Here is a 15319-nt window from a genome sequence, read left to right as displayed (position 1 = left end):
AAGTGTGAAAGCAGGCATACTGCCTCCTTCAGGTAACTGGGTCACTGATGTAAGGCGTAAAAACCCAGAAATTCTACCTTTATGCAAGATATAGGAGTAGACTGGGTGTGCCTAAGGATCGATCTTAAGAAAATAATGAATGTTGAATTGACCTGACATGAGAACCTTGGTGACAAATGTCATACATGATCGTTGGCGATTTATTTTCAAGCCTACAAGTTATGACTTCATCTATGCTTTTCTCTGTTTTCCCCTCCTATGAAATAGAATCCAGAATTGGTCAGCCTTGGATACTTTGAGCCCATGTTTAATTATTTTTTTCTGTGAGGCACTCTAACTAGAATTTGCTTTGTCACAAAAAAGTGAACCATTGGTTAAAATAAATTCAATTTTAATCAATGGCCTTCATCTACATGTTAGAGAGTTGTGGGTCATGAGTGATGAATGTACTTTTTAATGTATTTCTCTTTTTTGTTTCACTCATTGTAAAGTGTGAATTGCAATTGGAAGTCAGTTGAAGTTGTACATAATGTCAGCCACTAGATCAATTCAACAACTTGCGTGTTCTTGTAGCAAGCGATAGCAGCCTTTAAACTTTTGTGAACTGGTTCTGGTAGTAAGAGACATTTGAAATCTGAAGTAGTAGAATTAAATAAAACAAACGATCATCAATAAAAATATAAAATAAAAGCATCAAAGGACCAGAAATTAATCAAAAATGCTAAAGTAAAGCAAAAATAAGCAAGCCACTGACCTGGTCTTGTCCCCAAAGTTGGTAACCCCAAGTAAATGAGGTCATATTACCTGGGAAAGCCATGGGTTATCTAAAGCTTAGGGGCCAGAATAAGGAGCAATAGAGTGGGGTGGGGGGGGGGGGGTGGGTGTTCAGATACACCAGTGTGATTCTTTAATGCACAGAGATGGAAGGCCAGGATGAGTTCACCATGAGGAGGACAGTAGTTCATGGCAGAAACTGTGGATAGAGCTGAATGTGATATGCTTCACAGCAAGCAACCTGCAAAGAAAAAATATATTTTATTAAACTTCTTAAGTATCAAGTTGAGGCATAAAAACAAGAGGACTATATGCATTAAAGTAAGGGTGAAAATGCATTTTAACATTATTCAGTAAATTTTATTTAAGAACTCTCGAGAGGAAATTTCAAACTCAATATTTAGATCTGGATATTTAAACAAGTTGTTCCAGATTGGTTAAGTAGTTGCATTAAGTTGACAGACAAAATTTAGGGTTCATACAGATCAATACTGGGCCTCAACTATCTACAATCTGTAGTAATTTGTTGAAAGAACAGACTGTAACGTGCCCAAGTTGCTGATTCTACATATCTGGTGGGAAGGAAAATATATGTCCTCAAAGGGATATTAAGTAAGTTAAGAAAGTGTCAATAATTCACTTTGGTAGGAAGAATAAAAGAACAATACTTTTTTACATTGTAAAAAACAAGAAGTGCTAGTGTATTTTATTGCGCTGGCCTATAAGACACAGAAAGATGCAGCAATCAAGTAGGAAGGCATGCAATATATTACAAACATTTTGGAGAGCAAATGCATGGAGGCCTTGATGCAATTGTGTAGAGTAAGATCTCACTTCAAGTACTGGGCACAACTTCTGGTTCCTATACTGAAAGGAGGAGCTGTTGATTATTTTCTGAGCAGAGGAAGTTTGGCCCACTCTAGAAGAATTACAGAGTTCTGGCACTGAGAGCTTATTGAGCATGAGGTCATAGATGCAGGATAACTGATTTGGGGCGAGAATGAGACAAAATGAACTTCTGCAAAATATTTTTAACTAGGAGGGCTGTAATCATTCATTCATTGAGTGTTTTTGAGATTGATGGATTTCTGGATTCTCAAGGGGGATTTCTGGGTTCTCAATGCTTCAGCATTCTTGTAGACCACTCCTACTCAGTGTATTCTTACTGTGGGGCTGATTCATAAGTACATTGTTGACAACAATTTGAGTGATTTCTCTTGACTCTAGCAGCATAGCCAGTGGAGATTGGTTGAATTATTGACAGCTACTTTGGGTTTGATTGGCAAGGGATTGGAGAGTGAGAGTTCTCAGCAAAATGACAGTGAAACTCAAAATCTTCTGGGTGGACCACTGGCCTCCATTAATGCAGCAGGGTGACAGATAGACCTGCTTCTGAATGTACTCACTCAGAATTTGGTCCTTTGGATGTCACCGGGTCAACCTACTGCAGTGGTGTCAGTGATATGGTCAAGTAATAAAACTGGCCCATAGAAAAATGTACTTGTTTGTTGACGCATCGAATAACTAGACAACATGAAATGGCAACCTCTGACGAATGTTCACTGTTAAATTCAACAATACAATGTAAAACAGGAGCCCCTGGAAATGGCGTCCGCCATCAGCCAAGCTCCATCTCTTTTTTTTAACTAGCGCACTTCGCGGGGACTCACACATGCGAGTACGGTGCCTTCAGTGGGTGCAGAAAGCCAATAGAAGCAGCTATCTACAGTACTTCAAGAAAAATATCATAAAAATGCATCAGTGTGCATTGGCAGTGACATAGTAAGGAAATACCTTCTGTGGCACTACAAGCCCTCTCAACTAACATTCCTGGGACAAGGCTGCCCAGGTGACTGACTACCACTTTTATCAAAGTTGGAGATCAATGGTGCATGGAGGTCCAGAGAAGAGGGCTATCAGTCATGAAACCCTGTTTTTCACCACTCTGTTTAAATTCATGTTCAAGTTTATTATCATCTGATCGCACAAGTACAATCCAACAAAACAGCGTTCTCCGGTCCTCAGTGCAAAACATGCAGACGCACAACCAGACATAACACATATCAGATAAACAATACACATGCAGTAGAAATATACGTACATAAAAATAAATAAATAAATAGATGCCGTTTAGAAAATATGAGCATCTCAGACGCTTAGTGTGAACAGTTTTCACCATCCTCACTGCCCCTGGGAGGAAGCTGTTCCTCAGTCTGGTGATGCTGGCTCTGATCCTCCTGTATCTCTTTCCCAATGGGCGTAATGAATGATGCAGTGCATTGGATGGTAGGGGTCCTCAACTATTTTGAGTGCCCTCTTTAGAAACCAATCCTGATAGATTATGTCAATAGATGGCAGGGAGACCCAGTGATCCTCTTTACCAATCTTATGGTTCTGTGGATTGACCTCCAATTCTGTGATGCAGCCAGGCAGGACACTCTCAATAGAGCTCTTCTAAAAGGTTGAATGATGGTGGCCATAGCCTTGTCGCTTCAGTCTTCTCAGGAAGTGCAGATGCCATTGCACTATCCTGACAAATACGGAGATGTTGTGTGTCCACGATAGATTACTTGTTAAGTGGTCTCCAAGGAACTTGACTACTGAGTTTCCGATGTATAGTGGAGGGTGGTCGCTTCTGGGCCTCTTGAAGTCCATGATCATGTTCTTGTCCACATTGAGACTCAGGTTATTATTCTTGAACCATATCATGAGATTTTCCACCTCTTCTCTGAAGGGCAACTACTATAAGAATTCATGACGATTTTGCTTGTAGAGCTATCAGTTCCAGAGGTGTAGTCTTTCTACATGATGATTTACATCAGTGATTTTCAAACTTTTTCTTTCCATTCATATACCAATTTAAGTAATCCCTACACCATAGGTGCTCTGTGATTAGTAAGGGATTACATAAGGTGGTATGTGAGTGAAAAGAAACGTTTGAAAACCACTTTTAAAAAAAATCATACCTAATTGACTCATTATGTTCATGATTTCATAATTCCAAAGGAAATGGGACAATTACAACTTTTCTCAAGCAAAATATTTCAGCAACAATTGGGACTAGAGCAGTGATTCTCAATCTTTTTTCCCCACTCATATACCACACCACCCACACACACTCCATTCTTGCTGCTACCATCAGGAAAGAGGCAAGATTCGCACCACCTGGTTCAGGAACAGCTGCTAACCCTTCACTAAAGGTGAAGGAAAAGGTTCCATTATTGTTAAGTAATACTACATTTAGAATGTAATATACAGCTCTTGGTGTTCCTAGGCAGTCTCCCCTCCAAGTACTGACCAATCCTGATCCTGATTAGCTTCCGAGATCAGACACCTCAACAATAAAACTTAATCAGGGACTCATTTAAGGACTCATACTTTTGCACTTTATTCATTATTTTCTTATCAGTATTGTATAGTCATTTTGTTTAAATTTCTTTGTTTACATGTGTGCATCATGTATAGTTTTTTTTGCACTACCAATAAGTGGTAATTCTGCCTCGCCCGCAGGTTAAGAAGCTTAAGGTTGTATATGATGTCATGTACATACTCTGACAATAAATCTGAAATTTGAATCTAAATATCAGCCTCACCTGGACAGCTGGTTAAGTCCATGAATGTAGAAAAGATTAATTCTGATGCACTTTGGCTGCATTCTCTATCCTTTCCTTAGGAAGGAAGGCCAAACCTGTATTCAATATTCGATGTGAAGTTTCACCAGGGGCCCGTACAATATGACTATTATCCTTCTAATCTTGTATTCAAATTTTCACTTAAATTAAGTCCAGTATACCATTGGGCTTCTTTTTTAAAAAAAAGTTTATTTAAAAATTTTAAATTCCAAAGTGGCATATCTAGATGTGAATCAGACTTCCATGCAACTGCTATGCCTTTTCTAGCCACTCCCAATGCAAATTTAACAAATTCTATTTGATATTTAGATAGTTTCAGTTTAGGTCTTATCCCTTTAATATTACCCAGTAAGAATAATTCTGGGTTTTGTGGAAATTTAATTCCTGTACTCTGCTCTAAGAAATTTTCTAGATCAACCCAAAAAAATTTCACTTTAGAACATGATCAATTTGAATGTAAAAAAGTTCTTAACTCTTCACTACATCTAAAACATTGGTTTGAAAAGTCTGAATTTAATTTATTTAATTTCTGTGCTGTGAGATATAATTGATATAAAAATTACATTGTACTGATCTATATCTCACATTTATTGTATTAGTTATACTATCCTAACCTAGCTCAAACTAGGTTTCCTCATCTATTCTTACATTTAAGTATGATTCCTATCTCTCACTGGATTTATGAACCCCTTGTTTGGGGGTTCCCAATTGAAGTAAGAGATACATTGCTAAATCAATTTCTTTGTACTTCCCTTTCAAATCAGAGTCTCTGCATCACTACAATTTGGTAAAAACATTGTTGGACCCAATTTATCCCTTAGATATGCTCTTATTTGAAAATAACAGAAGAATGTGTTGTTAAGAATTCCATACCTGTTTTACAATTGTTCAAATACCATCAATTATTCCCGCTCATAACAATCTTTAATATATCTGATTCCTTTACGAGACCAGAGTTCAAAAATTTGATTGCCCATTGTACAAGGAATACGGCTATTATGAGTCAGGGGAGTTTTTGGAGATAAGCCCACCCCCAACTCCTCTTGTTCTAATATAACTATTTATTTTATACCAAATATTGAATAAGTATTTTAGAAAAGGGTTTCTCTCTCACCAGTTACTAATTTCACATCCCATTTATATGTATATGTCCTCTGCCATTCGCTCTTCTATTTTATCCATTTCTACTTTCACCCATGCAGGTTTATCTCCTTACTCAAAAAAAGTAAGAACTCTCATTTGAGCTGCTAATAATAATATTTCCAAGATCATTTTTCTGTAGAGACCCTCAACATCTTACCTTCCAAAGAAATTTTCTGACATATTTATTCAACTTCTGAAAGAACCTCTGAGATAATGGTATGGGCAGTGATTAAAAGAGATATTGTACTCTTGTAAATATATTCATTTTAATAAAATTGACTCTTCCCACTAGTGTTATGTTTCTGGGAAAGTATGTATTTCAGATGCCTGATCTAACACTTCCATAAAAAGAGGAATCAACAACTCTTCATATTCTTTATAAAATTCAGGATGGAAACCATCTTCTCCTGGAGATTTGTTATCTTGAAATGAACTCAACGTTTCCCTAACCCCTTCCTGAGTAAAGGGAGCATTTAGTTCTACGTGTCCTTTCAAATTTAACCTTGGAAGTTTTATTTGTGATAAGAATTCTTCTATTTTATTAATATCTCCTTGAGATTCTGATTGATATAATTTAGAGTAAAATTGTCTAAAAGCCTCATTAATTTCTTGAGATTTATAACTAGTCACATTTGTATCAGTTTTTAATTGCATTAATCATTTTTAAGACCTGTTCTGTTTTCAACGGCCACAACTGGGCTTCTGAACTGCTTGCTATGCCTGTATGTTAATGTTCAGTGATTTGTGTAAAAGAGAACACAGATCCTCCGCCATTCTATTTCTCACCTTTTAAATAGTACACATCTTCCACAAAAGTGAATGGCCTCACACCTTCCTGCATTATATTGCATCTGCCATATCCTTGCCCATTCACTTTGCCTGTCTGCCTCCACCTGATGCTTTCTAAAATACTCCTTTTACTGAAAGTGCTCTAAATGCTAATTGTTACAGGTCTCCTGTGGCTACATCAATATTCCCCTCGTTACTCACTTTTAATGTCGAACTCTAGTATTCAAGGTGAGTTGTATGGAAATTTGTAAAGCTCAGCTGGATAAGTACATTTCTGGTTTTTTTTGTTATTATGCTCTTGATCAAACATAGGGTGAAATATAGAATCATGAATAGTGTTTCCCAATCAATGACTGTATTTTGTGTTCAGCATGTTTGATGTAATTGATCTTCTGCCCAATTTTGCATACAGACTGCAGTACCTTTTAAGAAGTCCAATAGCTGTGGTGTGAACATTTTGTTGAATTGTGCATTCTATTCTTTATAGGGTCAATTTTGAGATATGCTGATACGTAAAATTTTGAAGATAAATTTGCTCATGAAGTAAGCTTTACTTTAAAAGCAACAGAAAAAGCCAGGAGGGGGGAAAAAAGGGATGGAGTTTTCAAAGCTTTTGAGATTTAAAATGTATACATTTACCTTTACTTCAGACTGTGGTGCAATAAAAGCTCTGTTATCTCGCAGTTAGCCAAGACACAGCCCAGATACTCCCTTGGCGCTAGAAAACAAATAAGGGTGTTCTTGCATACAAATCACTGAAATTTAACCTGCAGATGCTGGGATCTGAAACACAAACAGATAATGCTAGAAGAACTCAGCCAAGTCAAGCAGTGCCAATGGAAAAAGAAACCAGCTAATGTTCTGGGTCCGTGACCCTTCCACAGAATTGGCAGAAGAATGGCCAGTTTACAGTTTTTAAAAAACAGAGCTGTGAGGAGTAGATGTAAGATAAAAGACTTTATGGAGATTGATTAAGACAGATAAGAGATTCAGAGCATGGGTGCAAATAATTAACATTTTAAAGAAATGGAGTGAGAAAAGGGACGTTTGCATGATAATGGGAAACAATGAGAGAACATGAAGTTGCAGAATTCAGTGCTGATTCCAGTAGGTTGTAAAATGCCTTGACCAAAGTTCTAGTTTCTGTTGGAGAAGGCCACAGGCAGAAAGGTTAGAAAGGGAGCGAGCAAGGGAGAGTAGAGCAATAGAGCAGGATTAAGAATTAAAGTGGCAAGTAACAAGAAGCTTAGGATCACACCTGTGGACTATGCACAGGTGTTCTACAAAGCAATGACCTAATCTGTGTTTGGTTTCTCTAATCAAGAGCACATTGAGAACACTGAATGCAGTACGCTCGACTGGATGAAGTGCAAGTAAATTGCTGCTTCAGCCACAATTGATGATGGTAAGGAAAGATGTGGCAGGGTTTGCAGCTCCTCCGTTTGCATGGGCAGGTGCCGTGGCACAGGGAGTGGTGGATGGGAACAGAAGAGTAGATCAGGGAGTCACAAAGTGAGCAGTCCCCTCAAAATACGGGATAGGATGGAGAGGAGAAAATGTGACTGGAGAGCACATTAGAGCAGGAGGAAATTTGTCAATGAATTATTGGTAGGCTGGAGGGGTGGAGGTGAATTACAAGGGAACTTTATGTGTTTGTCCTGTCTAGGGTAGAGGAGGTGAAAGCAGATTTGAGGGAAGTAGAGGAAATTTGGTTGAGAGATCCATTCACTATGACATGGAGGAACCCAGTTTCCGGAAGAAAAAGGACATCTGAGGGCACCAAAGTGGAGGCCTCATCAATGGAGATGAAGAAATGGGGGAAAAGGAATGGCATTGTTACAGGAAGCAGGGTGAGAGGATCCAGAGCCAAGGTAGCTGAGGGTGCCCTGAGTGCCCCCCCCCACCAGCACTCCCTCAGAGCTGGGCCTCCATCAGCCCAGCCTCAGTGCTTCCTCTCCAAACAGTGCGTAGAACAGTCCAGCACAGGAACTAGTTCTTCATCCTATCACATCTGTGCCAACAATGATGCCAATCTAAATGAATTCCATCTACCTGATTGTGGTCTGTTTCCCTCTTGTCCCTGCCTAGTCACATATCCATCGATCTCTTAAATGTTGCCATTATAACTGCCAATTCGTTTGCATTCCAGATACCTAACACTAATTATGGAAAAAACACTGCCCCGCTCTCAGTGCAAGTCTTTGCCATCTACTTGTCCATTCTGAGAAGAAGACCCTGACTACCTGCACCTACCCATTCCTCTTGTCATTTTATATAATTCTATCAGATTACTCCTCGGCCTCCAACATACCAGAGAAAACAATCCCAAGTCCTGGTTACTCCATTTACTGTGCCAGTTACAAGAGTGAGCCAGATTTTAAAATGCAGAACTTTTACTTTTGGCAACTTTTTTCACAAGTAATAGAGCATACGCACAAGATTAGAATTTTATCCAAGAGGAAGCAATATTCATGTATTTTTATTCTGTATTACAGGAAAAAAAGATCACTGCAAAGGTGCTGTAGAAATTTGTAAACATGTTTATTGTATTCTGATCTCTACTGACCCAAAAATGACAGAGCAATTTTGAGTCCTAGTGATTAAAAGCCAAGTATCTATTCTATTGTAGTTACAAATTCAAATGGATTGTAGCTTTTCACAATATGTGCAGAGTAGCCCAAGTCATCAATGTGATAGTTGGAGAGAATGAATGAGATCATTAGAATATTCTACCCCTCTATTTGGAATTGCTTTTTTAAAGCCTAGCAGCTGTATTTCCACAAGGGCTGATTTTCAAAGTGGATTTGCTTCTGACGGTGTTTATTTCTGCATTGAGTGGCTTGTTCCCTTGGGACTCATTCAACTCCATTTGAAGCACGAAGCAGCAAGGCCCAGTTCGAAAGATGTTTTATGGAGCAAACTGGGATACTTTGATCCTGGCTCAGGTGACCAGTGCTCCACCTAACAGGATACCTGGCAGATATATCCTTTAGCCCAGTTTAGCCCCAGGGGAGGTGTCTAGCTGACCTCAAAGCCCAATCTAGGCACCTGATACCTAAAGAAGGGTCTTTGAGTGGGCAGGCAGGACTGGCATCACTTTTTATCAGCCTGTCAGCCTACCTTTTAATGCTGAAGGCAGAGCATACAAGAAGAAAACTCCTGGAGGGACTGATGTCTCACCAAGTTTTATTATCTGAAAAGAGAGGGCAAAAAAACCTACACATCTTAACTGGCCTTGTCTTTGAGTTTGCTGAGTTTATCCTCTGATTTATAATAATTCCCCTAGAACCACAATGTGCGTTACTCGGTCTCCAAAGGAACAGAAAGCCTCAATAGAAAATATTAAATAAACATGTGTTGATCAAGATCAGAGAATTACAATAAAATTAGTTCACTTTGAGGAAGAGTGACATAGTGTTGGGAGACAAAACTGTTCAAGTGATTAAATGCATTAGACCTCATATTGTTGCCAATTCCTTAGGCTATATATTCCAGTTGGATATTGATAAGAATTTTTAGCAGAAGGAAAAGGTAACAGACACAGCCCAGGACATCACAGGTAAGCCTTCCCCACCATTGAGAATAGCTACAGTGAGCACTGCCGTCAGAGAGTAGCGCCAATCATCATGGATCAACATCACCCAACACACACTCTGTTCTCACTTCTATCATCGGGAAAGAGGTAATGTATAGGTGCCACAGACTTGCACCACCAAAGTTCAGGAAGAACTGCTCCCCCTCCACCATCAGACTCCTCAACAATGAACTCAATCAGGGATCCATTTAAGGACTCTTACTTTTGCACTTTATTGATTTTTTTCTCTCTGCATTGCACTTTGTTTACCTGTGTACATTGAATGCAGTTACTTTTGGCACTACCAATAAGTGGTAATTCTGCCTCGCCCACAGGGAAAAGAATCTCAAGGTTGTTTGTGATGTATGTACTCTGATAATAAATCTGAATCTGAACATTGACATGTATTTAGGCAGTCTGCTATAAAATTAAATTTGAGAAATTAACGACAGGGCATAGAGTATTCTGCTCGATCACTTCTGTGGGCATAAAGTATTCTGCTTGATCACTTCCGTGGGCATAGAGTATTCTGCTCGATCACTTCAGTGGCTCCTGTGACTTCTGAATTTTGCTTTCTGATCTTTCACTTCACTTTTAAAAATGTGAATAACAATCTAAAATTTAACCAATTCCAACTCTATTTTCAAGTCCAATCATTTCTTTCTGACTATTCAATAAATGGAATTTAATCCATGAGGTGCAGAGGGAAACATTAATTTTTCAAAGTAATGCTGGAGCCAGGTCACTTGAGGGTGAAATAAGAAAGCAGAGCTTCACACTTGCTGCGAACAAAATGGAGATCTCTTTATTAAAAGCCTCTGGATGGTAAGATTGGGTGGTATAGGTATCAAGAACATGGAGCTTTTAAATAGACTACGATATGAATCAGTCATGATCCAATTGAATGGTGGAACAGATACAAGGGGCTCATGGGAAACATTGGATGTTGGAATTAGTTTCTAATATTTATTTCTTTCCCTGCTACTTACACACAAGATAATTTCCAATTTTATTAAAAACACAAACATAAGAAAAATCTCTAGATGGTGACGGTGATAGAACCTTGTGAGACCTTTTCTAAAAACCGTTTTTATTCATTTTCAGTCAAACTAATTCTTAATCTTTCATTGGAATAAAAAATCAACAAACTATCACTTATAATCTTCACAATAACCTTGAGAGCATTTGAAGGTTCTTTAGGCATTTATTTTCATTCTTCAGATGCAGATATAGATGACAAAATCTGCATTTGGTTTTCATTTGCCTCTGAACTGAGGAGACATCAAGAATTAACCACACTTGCATATGATTCACATGAAGACCACCTGGCTAGGTACTGTATAGGTTATTTCCTTTCCTGTTGAAAGGTGGTGAATAATCAGTAGTTTCATGCTTACTGTTACAATAACAAGCTCATTTACATTAATGCCACATTAATCCCATTTTTATTGCTCTCACATTCTTTATCACTCCCCTCAGATTCTGCCACTCATCTAAATGTGAGGGACAATTTGCATGGCAAATTAACCTACCAACCTGCGCATTATTGGAATGTGGGGAAAAAACAGGAGCATCAAGAGGAAGTCCATATAACCAGAGGGAAAAATGCAATTTTCACACAGACTAGAGTTGGGGTCAGAATTGAACCTGACTCTCTGGTGCTGTGAGGCCATGGCAGCCACTCTGCCTCCCTAAATTCCCGAGTGGTGGGATTCAAATACTGAATCGATGGTCCAAAAGACTGCTGCTACTTTGGTTACTTAACCCCTATGAGAGTGCTTTTCAACTAGTGGTCCATGGCCCCCTGGCAGTCCACGACGTGGTTTAAAAATGTTAAGTAAAATACTTTAAATTAGATAAAGTTGTATTTCTTACAGAGCTGCCTTTGACTTAAAAATATTGCTCAGTCATTAACAATGTTAGGCCAGTAGCCAGATGAATCTTAGACCGAAAAAAGTTGAGAACCACTGCCCTATGTTATCATATCCCAGGTTTCTGTTGAGCAGATTTTGACAGAATTTTACAGAACAATGAAAGCCGAAGAAACCCTGGAGGCTTTAGGCCATATGACGTTTGAAAGTCTCTATTCAGTTATTGGGTCAATTTCTCAGTGAAGTATCTTTTTTTTAATTTATTTTTTATTTTTATTTTTTTTAAATTTTTTTATTTTTCACACAATAAATCACATTAGCCATGACTCAGTGAAGTATCTATGGGTTTTTAGCTTTCGATTCAGGGTCTGCAACTCTCAAACAGAGTGGAAGAATCAACACCAGCATCTCTTGTCTCCAGCCTATCACAAACCTCCCTGCCTTTCCCTTCACGCCTTCCCCTTCTCTGCCCCTTAAAACCTTTGATTTCTAACTTTTCCTGAAAAGTTAACTCTTTCACTCTCCATAGATGTCACCTGACCTGCTGAGTATTTCCACCATTTCATTTTTTTATTTCCACCGTCTGCATTATTTTGCTTTTCACTTGAGGACAAATTCTCTCCCTGCCCAGATGGTAAAAGTTTGAGAGAATAAATTATTCAGAATACTTGTACAGGTAAAACAGACAGAGAAGAGAATGTTGTGAATGATTGCCAGCTGTTTTATGGCTTAAAGCAAACCATCGCAACATGTTAGGGGGACAATTTGAATTAGTCAACTGAGAAAAATGACAGGATAAAAAAGAACATTCTGTATTAAAGCTATAAATTCTCACTCCTAACTGCAATAGGTGTTAGGTCTGCTTTGTTCGAGAATGAGTGAGTCAGACACCAGACTGAGTCGAGATCAAGGTTCTTTATTACCGGATTGTAACACTTGCAACTAACAGTGTTAGATGGAGAAGGCGCATTCTCACGATATCAGCAAGTGGTGTTTTTTTTATACCCCAGGACACGCACTTAGTAAATTATCATACCATTACGTTGTCCAATGAATAAGCTGTTGCTATCCTTCTCTGTTAGTCTGCTGCACATCATTCTTGTTATTGCCACACTTATCTTGAGCGTACAAGGTCACACCTGCATCCTGTTACTCCTTAGTACTGGGTGACTCCTTCTCCGGTCCCAACTCATGATGTTTTTACCTTACAGAGGTAAAGTGTTTACGGTTCGTCTTCCTTGCGAGTACAATTGCAGCTCTGCATCACTTTAGGAGGCAAGTGTCCTCCTGTCATTTTATCATCTTTTGCAATCGGATAATAAAGACAGGTAACAAGCTCGCACACAGGCCCTAGGGTGACACCAGAGAGAACAAAGTGTGTGCCCTGTATATCACAGGAACACCCAAACCCAGGAGGCTGTAATAAAGATAAGGCAGTCAGAAATGGGATACCCCATGTTAATGGATCAGTGCTGAGGACACTACTGATATTAAACCATGACAATTCACAGGAAGTAAAACAATCTGCTTTCTGTTCCCAAATACATTAATAACCAACAGAGTTGTATATTATATTCCCTTAACCAAGTTAAAATGATAGAAGGTATGTAATGAAATTGGTTTACAGCAATAAAGCAGCAAAAATTGATAAAGTATGTTGAAAAAATCTCATTATCTGATGACTTCAGGTTTACACTTATGCTTTATTAAACCTGAGCCAGATTGTTGTCCTGAAGTTTGGTGCTATAATCACTCAGCACATAAATCCACATGGATAGATACCTAATTCATTTAATTTACACTTCAAATGTTCTTTGTGTAGATGGATGGATGGTGTGTGTGTGTGTGTGTGTGTGTGTGTGTGTGTGTGTGTGTGTGTGTGTGTGTGTGTGTGTGTGTGTGTGTGTGTGTGTGTGTGTGTGTGTGTGTGTGTGTGTGTGTGTGTGTGTGTGTGCGTGCATTTATAATGTGACTATATTCCATGCCAAAGTTGTGTTCTCGAGAGGTTCTTTCCAGAAGCAAGGATGTATGAAGGTGTAAATAAAGGCTACAGAACTGCTAAGTAATAGAAAGAAGTTCAGCTGACTGAAGAGGGGAGCTTGTAAATTAAGGATCAAAATTATATTCAGAATATTTTGAACATGATTGCCCACACTGAGAATGCAGAATGTTACTTGTGATCAGCACATTGCATTTAACTGTTGGGGATTTCAGGTTACAGCTACTCATCCATCACCAGTGATTCAGGGTGCACGTGGAATTACACAAATACTAAATCTCATTCATTTGTGAATATTATTCAAGTACAGGGAGTCCCTGGGTTACAAACGAGATCTGTTCTTATGTTTGTCTTTATTAATGCCATGTTAACAAAGTTTGCTGGATTATGTTTTTTTGTGAATGACTATTTTTGCTACAATCTCACTCCTAGAATTGCAACCAAATATTTTATTGAATTTTGAAAGAAAGAAAGGCATGCTGTGAACAGAAATGATAAGATTTTGATGCATATCATAAAACTTTTAAATTCACTGCTCCCATGACACAAAATCACTGGTATCATCATATTAAATTGATTTTGTATGAAATAACTTCACAATGTAGATGATGAAATTAATGGTACATTTTAAAATATAATGCATTGTTTTTAAGTTGTTTTCTTATTGCATCATTTACATTTCAGTTTCTCTGATTCAATTAGAATGGAAAATTTATTAAAATAATTTGTTGGACTGAAATGGGTTCACGAACAACAAAGCAAGCAGACCTTTCTAGAAAAGCTATAGATTAACTTTGGTAGCATGCAAAGAGTCTTGATTCTGAATGAGTCTTGATTCTGAATTATGCATTTGGAACAAGTGAGACTGTGAAATCTGAAAAGTTTTCAGATCACAAGATATTAAAGACTATAAACACCGAAATTTGAAATATCACCTGGAGAAGAAGCAAATGCAGAATACATCCATCCGCATCCAGCAAAGCAGACAAGACGGGAATTGCTGGAAGAATTCAACAGGTCAGAGAGTATTCATAGGTAGAAATAGTTAATTAATGTTTTGAGTTGAAACCCTTGACCAAGACTAAAATAAAAAAGGTAAAATTACATACATAAATGGAGAAAGAATTTTGAGAAAGGACCCAGATGTGGCAAGACAGAAGATATGAGTGTATCTCTAATTCCTTGGGTCCTTTTTTAAAAAAAAATCTTGGGATGTATCTCTTTCTCTGATATGTTCTCTTTGAGCAATTTCTAGTTCATTACTATCTTCATGGATATGGAAGATTTATAATTACACTTATTAGGAAATAGTTAATGGATCAAAAGTCTAATTAAAGCATTATAAATACCACTTTGTGTTTTACAGAGCTCGCTGTGATCTCCTTTGCCTTATACAAATGGGCCCAATGTGAAGGTCTGGATGAACTAACACCTCTGTCACAGGGAAGCATCCAGCAAGGCCTCAGACAATGTACTGAGGCTCTATTCCCAGAAGTCTTTGAAAAGAGTTTATTTGTCAAACGTGAGTTGCACCAAC

General features: G+C 38.2%; 1 long non-coding RNA gene across 1 annotated transcript in view; it reads right to left on the bottom strand.

Annotated features, from left to right (window-relative positions):
- Window positions 1–374: 374 nt before the first annotated feature.
- LOC138743049 (uncharacterized) overlaps window positions 375–15319 on the bottom strand; it is a 30321-nt gene continuing 15376 nt past the window's right edge. Inside the window, exons 4-5 of the long non-coding RNA XR_011344621.1 lie at window positions 755–1015; window positions 375–634 (exon numbers count right to left, since the gene is read on the bottom strand). This is a non-coding gene — a long non-coding RNA (uncharacterized lncRNA). The remainder of the gene's footprint in view (window positions 635–754; window positions 1016–15319) is intronic.

The sequence above is a fragment of the Narcine bancroftii genome, chromosome 9, assembly GCF_036971445.1.
Source record: "Narcine bancroftii isolate sNarBan1 chromosome 9, sNarBan1.hap1, whole genome shotgun sequence".
Lineage (NCBI taxonomy): Eukaryota > Metazoa > Chordata > Chondrichthyes > Torpediniformes > Narcinidae > Narcine > Narcine bancroftii.
This window is presented reverse-complemented; position numbering and strand designations above follow the sequence as displayed.